General features: G+C 43.6%; 1 protein-coding gene across 4 annotated transcripts in view; it reads left to right on the top strand.

Annotated features, from left to right (window-relative positions):
• The window catches only part of PHF12 (PHD finger protein 12), a 40,183-nt gene that overhangs the window by 8,168 nt on the left and 19,418 nt on the right, over positions 1–12,597 (top strand). The window lies entirely within an intron of this gene.

Below are 12,597 nucleotides of genomic sequence, written 5' to 3'. Positions count from 1 at the left end.
TCGGGTGTATAGTTCAGCAGGCTGCCCTAGTAGAAGATCCTGGTTGGGGTTGTGATGGTTATATTATGATGATAATGCAGCAGAGGCTTCTGGAAATGCATTCCTATTTTAAGGTGCCAGAGTTTTAAGTCACCAGAGCAGGGGAGGGGGTTTGTTTTCCCACCTCTGCTGTGCTCGTTCTTTGACTTTAGAGTCCCCAGGGAGTACAGACATGGCCAGCTGCATTGCCATTCAATGAGTAACACTTATAAGAGCACCTCCGCATAATTCTAGCCTCCCAAGAGACTGGACAGGAGTACAGCTGTCCCCCTGCCAGTTTCCTGAAAGAGGAGGACATTGTATTCAGTGCAAGCCCCAGACCAAATTTCAGAAAGGCACTTTGGTATTGCGGATTTGTCACGATGCCCAGGACACATGCACAGGTCACTAGCTGACTGCTTTTCCCATGACTTGAGAGCAGTTAAGAAGAATAAGAAGGTGACTCCTTTTTTTGCCTGCCATTTATAGATGTCAGAGTCTTCATCCTTTAAGTCTAACATGATTTCGGAATCTAGGTTTCAGCAAATAAGAATAAAGATGAAGTTTTAGCACATTTGCATGGGAGGCAGAAGACCCTGAAGGGTACGGTAGACACTGATAAAAGGAGAAATCATTGCTTTTGACCCATCAGCAAAAAAAAGAACTTGTCTACTATGTAGAGCTGTTGTTGAATTCACAGTAAGCAAATTCCAGGTACACCTTACAGATTGATGACATTTCAGGTAATATAAAACTTGACTCACTCATTCAAAAAACTACTTTGCCTTTTGCACCATGTACTAAATGCTCACTAAACTGCTTGAAAGCCACAGGCTGGCCCATTTCCTCTGCTCACTGCTGCGTAATACCTAGTGGTATTACAAATGAGAGACATGCAAAGATAAGCACTAGTTGGGGAACAGAACTGACGTCTGCTTTTACCAAGTGGGTGGTACCTTTGTTAACACAAACACACGGTCACTATTCCTTTCCCCTAATTACAGATTTGTTTCCTGTATGTTAATAGTGTTGGTATGTAGTCTTTGCCCTTCCCCTGTTTTCTGACAGACTACAGGATATATCTCCCAGAAAATGTTTCCCAGTCTTGAAAGGACAAAAGACAAAGAGTGTAACAGCAGGGCGGGGACTCCGTGCCTGAACCTAGCGTCCGTCTTTCCCACTGATTTGGGCGCTGCGTGAGGCTCTTTTTGAAATAAGCTTGAGTGAGCAAGAGAGGACTCTCCACAGGGTTTGAATTTAACCATAGCCCAAAGACATCACTTTACCACCAGGCCAGGCAAGGGTGAGGTAACCTCTCAGAATTACTAGCAAGCTTGAGTTTCAGGGTGGAACCCTGTTTATAGCAGCACAAATGCATTTGCCTACTTCTATCCAGCTGTGATCCTCAGACGGATGTTGAGTATTATTTTTCTCCTGTCTGCATTTGTGCAGAGAACAGAGGAGAGAAGCTAATGAAATGCATAGAACTCTTCAGTGATTGTAGATAAGTCTCCTCATTACAAAACTGGGCAATGAGGAGCTACTCTTGTTCTTTACACCAGCCCTGGGCTCCTGTGATGAGCCAGGAGCTTTTTAATTCCCACGGTCACTGAACCATCAGATAGAGTTCTACTGATTCTTGGTTCTAGTGAAGCTCTGGAAACATTAGAGGGAAACTCTACAGGGAACTTTTTCAGTTGACAATTATCAATTATTGGTCAAAGTGCATTATGAAAATTATACTCTGTTAATCTCATTAAATGTGTCTAAACCTATGCCTTTTCCTAGTTCTTTCTATACATAGATTGGCTATATTCAACTTTCCTTGATCTTGCTTGCCATTTTTTGAAAGAGCATCTAAAATGTAGGGAGAATTCTGTCACTGATTTTGGCCTCTTGTTAGGTGTTGTTCTGCTTTATCTTTTTTGTTTTTGTTTTTTTATCCTTCCTTTATAGTCCTCATGGTTTTGCCTGGCTTAGACAACACTCAGCCATTCTAGCTTAACTTAATTCTTATAACCCCTAATTCATCAGACATCTTTGACTGCAGGCTTCAGTTGGTTGGTGTTGAAGTAAGCGGGATGGTAAGAAAAGTATCTGCAGTTTATTTAAGTTATGGGAAAGAGCTTATGTCCAAGACTTGAATGCTTGCTGCATATAAGCTTTCCTCAAATCTTACCACTTGGGTGCACGCATTCAGGCCTTTAGGGTGATCGTTCTTTGGTTAGGAATCATCTGAGAGAAAAGTGGGCCAAAGGGAAAAAATTATGGTGCTCTGTCTCTGAGAAGTATGTTCACCTCCTAAATAGGTTACCGGGGTTATAACTGGAAGGCTTCAGAAGCCCAAGTCAGGGCCCTGGGTGGCTCAGTCGTTAAGCGTCTGCCTTCGGCTCAAGTCATGATCTCAGGGTCCTGGGATTGAGCTCCGCATCGGGCTCCCTGCTCCGCGGGAAGCCTGCTTCTCCCTCTCCCACTCTCCCAGCTTGTGTTCCCTCTCTTGCTGTGTCTCTCTCTGTCAAATAAATAAATAAAATTAAAAAAAAAAAAAGAAGCCCAAGTCAGCACTTAGCTGTGGCATCAAACCACGACAGCATAGTTTGACAGCATGCCAGGAGATTACTTCCGTCATGGAGGGTAGGGGACTTTGAGGTTTATGAGTAAAATGGGGTTTATGAGTAAAAAAGGAGGGAATAGGCCCTATGCTGTTTTGGTGCAAATAATAGCATTATTCTGTATCTCCTTTTTTTAAGAAGACCCCGTCAGAGGAGGGTAAATGAAGCAGAAATCCTCCATAGGGAAAAGCAGCTGGGTCTTAAGGAGAAACCTGCTCTCTCTCTGTTTAGTTGGATTTGAAATAAAGACGTTAGTGTTTTGTTTTGTTTTGTTTAAGATTTTATTCATTTATTTGGGGTGCCTGGGTGACTCAGTCCTTAAGCGTCTGCCTTCGGCTCAGGTCGTGATCCCAGGGTCCTGGGATCGAGCCCTGCATCAGGCTCCCTGCTCAGCGGGAAGCCTGCTTCTCCCTCTCCCACTCCCCCTGCTTGTGTTCCCTCTCTCACTGTCTCTCTCTGTCAAATAAATAAATAAAATCTTAAAAAAATATATTTTATTCATTTATTTGAGAAAGAGCACGAGGGGGGGAGGGTCAGAGGAAGAAGCAGACTCCCAGGACTCCAGGATCACGACCTGAGCTGAAGGCAGCTGCTTAACCGACTAAGCTACCAGGCACCCCAAGACATTGTTAGTGTTTTTAGTTTTCCCAGCCTTTATAGAATTTTAGGTCCAGTATCTATAAGATATAAACTGATCCAGATTTCCTAAGCTGCGTATGCAAAAAAAAAATATGTCCTGGCTATTTCCTTGATTTGGCCATGGAACAGTACTCAATTTTCCATACCTCTGAGACTCCTCTGGAATACACAGTTACAGTTGTTGATTCTTCTTTACAAAGAAGAACATTCCCTAGGAACATCAGAAAGTGTCTGTTGAGGCCAGAATGTTGACTCTTCCAAAACAGGTGGGCTCCAACATCTATCATGAGGTGAATGAATGAAGCCCATTTTTAAAATGTTTGCAGCCAGCTCATTTGCCATGGTGGAGAAGCCAAGATTGTCAGAATAGCCAAATTGATGATAGATAAGGCCCTGTGGCACCGAGTCTCAGCTTGTTAGAGAAGTTAGAGGCAAACACCTGATGTAACTGTTGGTGCTCTACCCTTCCACCCTTTTGCTGCACCAACTTATAACCCTGTTCTCCTGTTCTCCAGGTGTCTTTCACTGGGAGGATGCCACAAGCCAGCTCTACATAGAAGGCAATGAAGTTAGGGGGCACAGTCAGCTAGTTTGAAAGGATTGTATGCCTGTGGAAGTGACGCAACTAGCTAAGTTTCTCAATGGGGCATTTGTAATGGCCTGGCACTTCATTGGTCTCCTTGTTAATACTGCTCCTGAGGCTTTGCATGAAAAAGCCAGCAGTCCTTGTACTTTTTATGTACTTTGTGGCACTAGCTGTGTTCGAGTCAGTAGCTGGGATGAAGGGGATAAGGAATTAAGGTTCAGGGACCCCATAAACTTTCTGCTTTCATCTCCAGTATCTTTCATTATGGCCATCTTCCTAGCCTTGGAAAGGTAGGCCATCCTTAAAAATAAAAACTGATGCCCATACAAGTGTCTAGAGGAAGCTGGCTATTACGCTGACATTTAAATTTCATTAGATTTTGTTTCTTCAAAACATAAACCATTAAATTGGGGTATATTAATATAGCTTTTAAGCTTTAAAAGATATTTTTTAATTAAATTTTACCTGGCACCTCCTAACTTGTCTAGAACAGAAGCTGGTTTCGGTTAATAAAAGGCTTGTTTTCTGTGCTCATAGGTTCCTTTGTAGATCAAGATGGCTGCCAGGAGGCGGAGATGTGACCGTGGTCCTGTCAGTGATCACCTTCCCTCCCATTTTGGCTATAGTACCAACAGAGTTCCTCAGCTGGCCAAGGTCTGAGGGAGAATAGGCCTGTTCTGAGCATGTATTGTCTTTTGCAGTCTTACACAATGCCGTTAAATATAATTGCAGGATTTTTATCTGGTAGTGGACCTCAGATGGATGGATAAGACCCATGAACTGTGAAATTAAAAATCAGAACAGCTCAGTGCTATTGTTTGCTGGCTGAACACCCCCCACCCACCCAAAAAAGGGAGGAGACATCCGGATGCAGGGAGGGGGCAGTGAAATCTTTCTTAGTCTGATATTTTAACTGAAACTACCATATATGGCTAGAGAGCTTCTGATTCTTGGAGAATGATGGGTTCTGACAGGAGGGACCCTAGCAGTTCACACGACTGACCTCTTTTAGAAGAGAACCCGAGTGGAATGCTGTTGGTATATTGTGTACAGATATGCTGTCGGCATAGTGTTCCTGTTCGGTCTTTGTATTAAATAGAATATTTTGTCAGTCTAGGAAGAGAAAATAAAATGAATTCTTTCTTAAATATTTTCATCCATTTTGCTTCCTTTTGTCCTAAGACACACACCAAAGCTTTTAATTTGGTTAAGTGATATTTCCATGTCTCCCCAGCTGCCTTTGGCTCAAGTTTTAAAATGTCAGTGACACTTAGCTGGGTAGACAGTTGCGAGCCATACATCGGTAACCTAACATATTTTTAAAAAATAAGTCCAGAGCCCAACACCATTTTTTTTCCCAACACCATTTTTATCTGCATGTTGTAATGCAAAAAAATAGGTCTCTGAAATCAAAGGCAGTCTTTCTGCTTCCCTGTCTCCCTCTCCCTCCACCTCTCCCCTCCTCCCTTTGTTCTCTTGTTCCCCTCCCCCTTCTCCCTTCCAGTTCCATACTGAAAAACTGCTTGCACTGGATGGATAATTAACGCAGAGCTATGGAGCAACAGGTCCCACTGGTGGCGACTAAATCTGAAGTAAATGTTAATGCAGTGCAGGCTCACGTGTATTAATAGGTGAGGGAGATGAGTGAGGTGAGACTCCGATCAGCCACGCTGGTGTATGACTTGAAATAGATCCTCTTAATTAGAGAGCCAAGAACCATGACAACTAACATCTTCCACCTGCAGTGGTGGGCTGCAGCCTCATTAGTGAATGAAAGAGGCATTCTAAATTAAAACTGGACTTCATCCTTTGGCTGTGAGTTGGGATCATCTGGCTTTGGGCTTTGAATCTTTGACGTGGAGAGGTCTGTCAACGCAGGCATTACAGTTAGCCAAGGGGGGCGGTGTGTGTATAGTTTTCTCTTCCATGACTCCAGAAATAGACCAATCTAGACACCCTTGTCAGCTATAGAGTCGAGTCATTTGGATTTGCTTATGGGAGTCTAGATGCTTGGTGCTGCGGCAGAGGTTGGCTTTAGGAGTTTTAGTTTTGAAAAATTAATGCCAAGGCACCTGGGTGGCTGAGTCAGTTAAGTCATTCCCCATTCTCCCAAAGAGAATTAAAAAGAAAAAATCGTTGGGATGCCTGGCTGGCTCAATCAATAGAGCATTCAACTCTTGATCTCAGGGTTGTGAGTTCCAGCCCCATGTAGGGTGTAGAGATTACTTAAAAATAAAATCTTTAGGGATGCCTGGCTGGCTCAATCAGTTAAGTGACTGACTTGATTTCAGCTCAGGTTGTGATCTCAGGGTCATGAGATCAAGCCCCACATCGGGCTCCACACTCAGCACAGGGTCTGCTTGAGATTCTCTCTCTCCCTCTGGCTCCTCACTCCCACACACACACTCTCCCTCTCTCTCTAAAATAAATCAGTCTTGGGGCACCTGGGTGGTTCAGTCGTTAAGCGTCTGCCTTCGGCTCAGGTCATGATCCCAGGGTCCTGGGATCAAGCCCTGCATCGGGCTCCCTGCTCAGCAGGAAACCTGCTTCTGCCTCTCTCGCCGTGTCTCTCTCTGTCAAATAAGTAAATAAATCTTTCTTTAAAAAAATTAATGCCTTTGACCAGTTTTCTAATTGATTTGTGTACAGGTGTTACTGTTAATGGTTTATAGGCTCTGTCAGGCTTCACAGAGAGCCACACCGAATTCTGAGGTTCATATCTTTCAGTTATACAATCTCTGAGGATTTAGAGCGCTATTGTTACGAACTATTTTATAGCTAACAGAATGTCTTTAAGATCAGGTAGTGGTTAAGAAGCAAGTTAGAAAGCCGTGAATAGTCCCTTTCTGGCCAGGAATTGCAGGCCAGGGCTTTTTAACAAATGATCTGAGAGGAAACATCCACAGCAGTGAAGATGGATGGATATTCTGCAGAAGCTCTGTCCTCACTGGTACTCTAAAGAGCTACCAGTTTTCCAAGACAAGCCAGTTCACGTACATTCCAGGACTCACCTTCCTTTCTAGGGCTTGGACAGTTCTCAGAAGGAATCTAAAGGTTCATATACTAGTGGGTTCTAGATGGACATAAAACACCCATTCTCAGGAAAATGTCCCCACTCCCAGAACTTTCCTTCTTTCATGTAGTTTTGTTTTGTTTTGTTTTTTAAGATTTTATTTATTTACTTGACAGAGAGAGACACAGAGAGAGAGGGAAGTGGGAGAGGGAGAAGCAGGCTTCCCGCTGAGCAGGGAGCCCGACGAGGGGCTTGATCCCAGGACCCTGAGATCGTGACCTGAGCCGAAGGCAGATGCTTAATGACTGAGCCACCCAGGCGCCCCTGTAATTTTTCAACATACAGAAATACACCTGCTTCCAAAACTGTAGTTTCTCCGGAACCCCTCGAGATCCTTAACTTCACTGTCTTTAAAGGATCACTAACTGAATTACTGTTTGCTGTATAGTTCTGAATTATGGAAAGAGTAGGGAAGAGGCCACTGTCACCTTCAGGTACCAAGTAACCAAGCTTCTAGGGCTCTTCACTGAGCCCAGCATCCATGCACAGTTGAGTCTTATCTAGGTCTTTATGGTCGGTTCAGTTTGTAGTTGATTGTATGTGGTCTCATTGTCATCTGTCCTTTTCATGTCTTCTAGCCTATGATCCCTGAGAACAAAGACCTTGTCTGAAATCTCACCAGTTAGCACATTGCCTAGCATAAAATAATTGTTCATTAAATGCTTGAGTGGATGAATGACTTTGATCCTCTCTCCCCAAAGGCTGTTTCTTGGTGGGGTAGATCATAACTTGTCTGCTTTGTGTCTTTCCTCCAGTGTGGTACCTCTACTGTGGCACTGGTTAGTTAGTAAGCAGTGGGAACTCAATAAATATTGACTGATGTAGAAGAAATGTTCAACCTTGAGGTTCAGGAAGATACTTCGATGGATGTTCCACTGTGTCCCCCAGAAATAAGAGAACTACCAAAGGTTTTTTACAAACAGCTAGGACTCAAGATTTGAAAGAGCCAGGAAACTGTTTTGGGTTCTAATTCTGCAACTTCACTGGTTCTTTGGCTTTAGATAAGTCCATGTCCTCACCTGTATGATGGGAGTAAGAATTCTTAGAGTGTGCTGGTGGAGATCAAATAAGAGCATCTGTGAAAACACTTGTGAACTGTAATACAGTATGTAGATGTAAGATGAGATCATCGCTCTGCTATTTCTAGGCTTTAGTGATTAGGAAGCATGTTGATGTCTCTGCAAGCAGCACTGGCTCATGGTTTTCACTGCTGAGCAGCGGAAACTCAGAGCATTTCCAACATTACCTGACTTTTAACTTTTAATGATTTCCTTTTACAGAGAATGGCCCTCAGCACCTTGTCTTCATTGTTATATAAGGATAAGAGGGAGCTGAGACAAAGCCTTGTTTTTCTTTTTTCTCTTTTAAATATTTTATTTATTTATTTGACAGATAGAGACATAGAGAGGGAACACAAGCAGAGGGAGTGGGAGAGGGAGAAGCAGGCTTCCCGCGGAGCAGGGAGCCCGACGAGGGGCTCGATCCCAGGACCCTGAGATCATGACCTGAGCTGAAAGCAGACGCTTTAAGGACTGAGCCACCCAGGGACCCCAAAGCCTTGTTTTTCTTGACAGACATAACATGATTTAAAGACTCTGGCATGCATATAATTGTTTCAAAGTTGCACACTAAACTTAAGGGAACACCATTCTTATGGGACGAAGAGCTTTGAGGTGGGAAAGTCTTCAGGATGTGTATGAGTGTCCTGAGGCTGCAGAATCTCCTTTCTCCCTGGAATCCTTTCCCTATTAGCAATATTTCTGATATAGAACAAAACTAGTCTGTTTGTAAAACAGCCTCTTTCCGAATTCATTCCTGAGCCTATTTCTCCAACGACAGTCTATCTTTCTTGAATCCATTTCATGAATCCTTTTGCTCTGGATATTTTGAGTTGAAAGAAACTGCCTTCTAAATGTCTTGAAAGGAATTGCTATGGGCAGAGAGGAAACATCGAGAAAGCTTTATGATGGACAGTTCCTGTATTCCTGCTGTACCTGTGCTGATCATTTTCTAGAATCATAGACTTTCCTTCCCTGTCCATCCTGTCTTATATATTACTGCCTTCTCAAAATACCACATTTTCAAGTTTATTTCAAGATGCACATTCTGGGGCGCCTGGGTGGCTCAGTCGTTAAGCGTCTGCCTTCGGCTCAGGTCATGATCCCAGGGTTCTGGGATCGAGTCCCACATCGGGCTCCCTGCTCGGCAGGAAGCCTGCTTCCCCCTCTCCCGCTCCCCCTGCTTGTGTTCCTGCTCTCGTTATCTCTCTCTCTGTCAAATAAATAAATAAAATCTTAAAAAAAAAAAGCACATTCTGTCTCTGAGAAAGCAGCAAAATCTCAACAAGGCCTCACTCTTTTAAATGTTCTGTGCTCATCCTGGAGACAATACTCTGACTTTCCTGTGCTATTCCCTAAACTCATAGCCCTCATCACACACTTTAGGGCAAACAAGAAGAGCCTGTGGCCGTAATCTAGAATTCTGAGAAATGAGTGTTCTTAAACTTGGTATTCCTAAAAGTGACCCTTTAGAAACCAACCAGGAGCTACTTTTAAGAACCTCTTAATAAAAATTTTAAGCATTTGACCCATGTGTTCAGAAAAAGAAATGAGAAATCAAATTGTTTAAAGAAGATTTAAATGAGTCAGGTGGGGTGGTTCAATGTGAAGTTCAGGTTTGCAAGTGTGGGCTTTGACTCTGATGTCTTACTGTTTTGTGACTTAGAAAACAAATTATTTCATATGTGATTTAACCACCAAAACAAGTGCCTGCCCAACTGCATTGCTTTGCCTCATGTCTTTGGAGGGGTACATTCACTTCCTAGAAGCCCATTTAAAAGGTGTCCCTCAGTTCTTTGAAGCTTAATTGAGTACCTAGTATGTGCCAAGCATCTTGCAGGGCGTGGAGATACAAAGATAAGGCATAGAGAAAGGGCTTCGGGTACATAATAATCGGAGTACAGTGTGGCACAGAAGTGCTATAGGGAATCAGGGGCTGCCAGAGAAGGCTTCCTGGAGGCAATACCTGGCTTGAGCCCCAAAACATAAAGAGTCTACCAGGTGAAGGAATGAGGGAAGGACCAGCATTTGCGGTTGTAGGTGGCAGCTCCAGAATGAACAGTGGAGGAAGGGTATGGACTATGTGGGGAGCCATCAGGATAATGAAGCTGGAAAAAGATGTAGGATTCTGGCCACAGGGGTCGTAACTTAACAATACTGAGGAGCTTAAACTTTATCCTGTAATAAAGGATACGGTAGGGGTGATACTGAAGAGCTGTTTAATTAGGAGGGTGATATGGTCAGAATTGTGTCTTAAATAACTCATTCTGCCAGCAGGGGTTGGAGCTAGATAGAGGGAAGCGTGAAGGATGGCCAGGAGGCCATTTACATCTTGGTAAAAGATCCAAGCTCAAACCACCTTGCCTTGCCCTTCTCTGCTTTACATGTTTGGTGGAGAGTATCTTGGTACAAAGCCAAGTGGGCAGATGAAAAGAAATGATGAAAAACAGAATCAGAAGTGACAGCCTTTTCAGGGTTAATTTTAATATGACAGCTGCTGAAGCTAGCAGAGTCTGTAGGCCTTTGCAGATTACATGCATGCATTTCATTAGTTTGGATGTGGCCTATGCAAAAATCCATTGGAGAGAAGTGGCGAAGACTTGACAGGTGACATTCATCTGTGGTCCTCTAGGATTTGAAGACCTGTCACAACAGGCCAGTGTGCTCCAGTTTTCTGCTTCCTAGTAAGGATCTCCTAAGATTCCACCAAGGAAACAGGGAGGAAAGGAAGCAAGGACCTGTAAGGGCTTAGTGGACATCCCAACATGTATACTCAGGGCTCCAAGAAAGCATGGCAAAGCAGGAGCTAGGATAATTTGCCAAGCCAGGTGCTCTTTTAGATAGAAATAGTAGACCAATGTAATATTAAGCCCTGGGACTTCAGGAAGAGTCCTTATGTTATTCAGCCCTCAGTTATTTTTTTAGTATTTCTCATCTTTTTTTTTTTTTTTTTAAGATTTTATTTATTTATTAGAGAGCGAGAACACAGGCAGGGGCAGAGGGAAAGAGAGAGAATCTCAAGCCGACTTCCTGCTCAAGGCGGAGCCTGACTTGGGCCCCAGGATCATGACCTGAGCCGAAGGCAGACATGTAACCGACTAAGCCACCCAGGCGCCCTTTTCTCATCTTTTTTTGATGAAAAAATTCCTCCTTCCCATTACAAATAGGTGACTCCGAGGAACCAAATATAGGAATTTCTTTTGCATTTCTTTCCCCCCCCCCAAGATTTTATTTATTTATTTATTTATTTATTTATTTGTCAGAGAGAGACAGAGAGAGCACAAGCAGGGGGAAGGGCAGGCTCCCCACCGAGCAAGGAGCCTGATGTGGGACTCGATCCCAGGACCCTGGGATCATGACCTGAGCCAAAGGCAGATGCCCAACCGACTGAGCTACCCAGGCGTCCCTTAGATGATACTGATGTTTGCATCTGATCTGGGTACCACACTTGAGAACCACTACTGTATAGACATTAGAAATGTGACCCTCCCAAGGATTTAATAAAGTCTCATATGGTTCTTGGTATAACCTTAATGGAAATCAGTGGAGGATCAGTAAGGCCTGCCCTACACAGCTCTAATTCTGACTCAGTATTGACTTATTGAGTGACTACTGTGTGCACAACGTCTGTGTTATAAACCTACGAAGAGCAAAGAGATCCAATCTTTGTCTCGGGCCCTCTAATGAAAGAAATAAGAGGGGCATCTGGCTGGCTCAGTTGGTAGGTCAAGAGTTCTTGATCTCGGGGTTGTGACTTCAAGCCCCACATTGGGTGTAGAGCTTACAATAAGTAATAAATAAAAAAGAAATAAGAGAACTAGGGTGCCTGGCTGGCTCAGTCAGAAGAGCATACAAGTCTTGATCTTGGGGTCATGAGTTCGAGCCCCACGTTGGGTGTAGAGATTATTTAAAAATAAATAAAACTTAAAAAGAAAAGAAAAAAACCTGTCACACAAGGAAAAACATGAGAAGTACAAAAAGAGAACTACACCATGTAGCCCAGAGGTCTTGATGTCTGAGTAATGCAGAAGGAGCATATGGAGGAGCTGTACTCAGTCATCTGTTGCTGTGTAACAAACTACCCAAAACTCAGACACTGGTTATTATCTCTCATAAGTCCGCAGGTTGACTGAGCTCAGCTGGGTGGTTTTTCTGTTCAGTGTGGTGTTGTCCGGGACCAGAGTCCTTTAGAGGCTGGACTGAGCTGGCATGGTCCAAGAGGACTCAGTCGCATAGCAGTAGTTCATGTTGGCTTTTGGCTTGGAGTCCAGAGGAAGCTGTTAATTGGAGTGCCTTAAGTCTCCACTGGGTGGCCTCTCAGCGTGACAGCAGGGCTCTGAGCTAGAACATTCCAAACATGTAAAAATGGAATCTGCAGGTCTCCTAACACCCAGCCTCGGAAGTCACAACATGGTTACCTCTGCTGCATTCTATTCATCAAAACAAGTCACGAGGCAAGCCTTATTCAAGAGGACGGAAATGGCCTACCTGTGGACGGTAGGAGTAGTGAAGAATTTGCAGCCATCTTTAATCTGCCATCTTTAATCTGCAGCTGTCATATTAAAATTGAGCTGCCTGATTGAGGCAAGTTTTACAGGATTAATAGGGTTT

Source organism: Leptonychotes weddellii, chromosome 15 (genome assembly GCF_054177405.1).
Source record: "Leptonychotes weddellii isolate Sample4059 chromosome 15, ASM5417740v2, whole genome shotgun sequence".
In the NCBI taxonomy this organism is placed as follows: Eukaryota; Metazoa; Chordata; class Mammalia; order Carnivora; family Phocidae; genus Leptonychotes; species Leptonychotes weddellii.
This window is presented reverse-complemented; position numbering and strand designations above follow the sequence as displayed.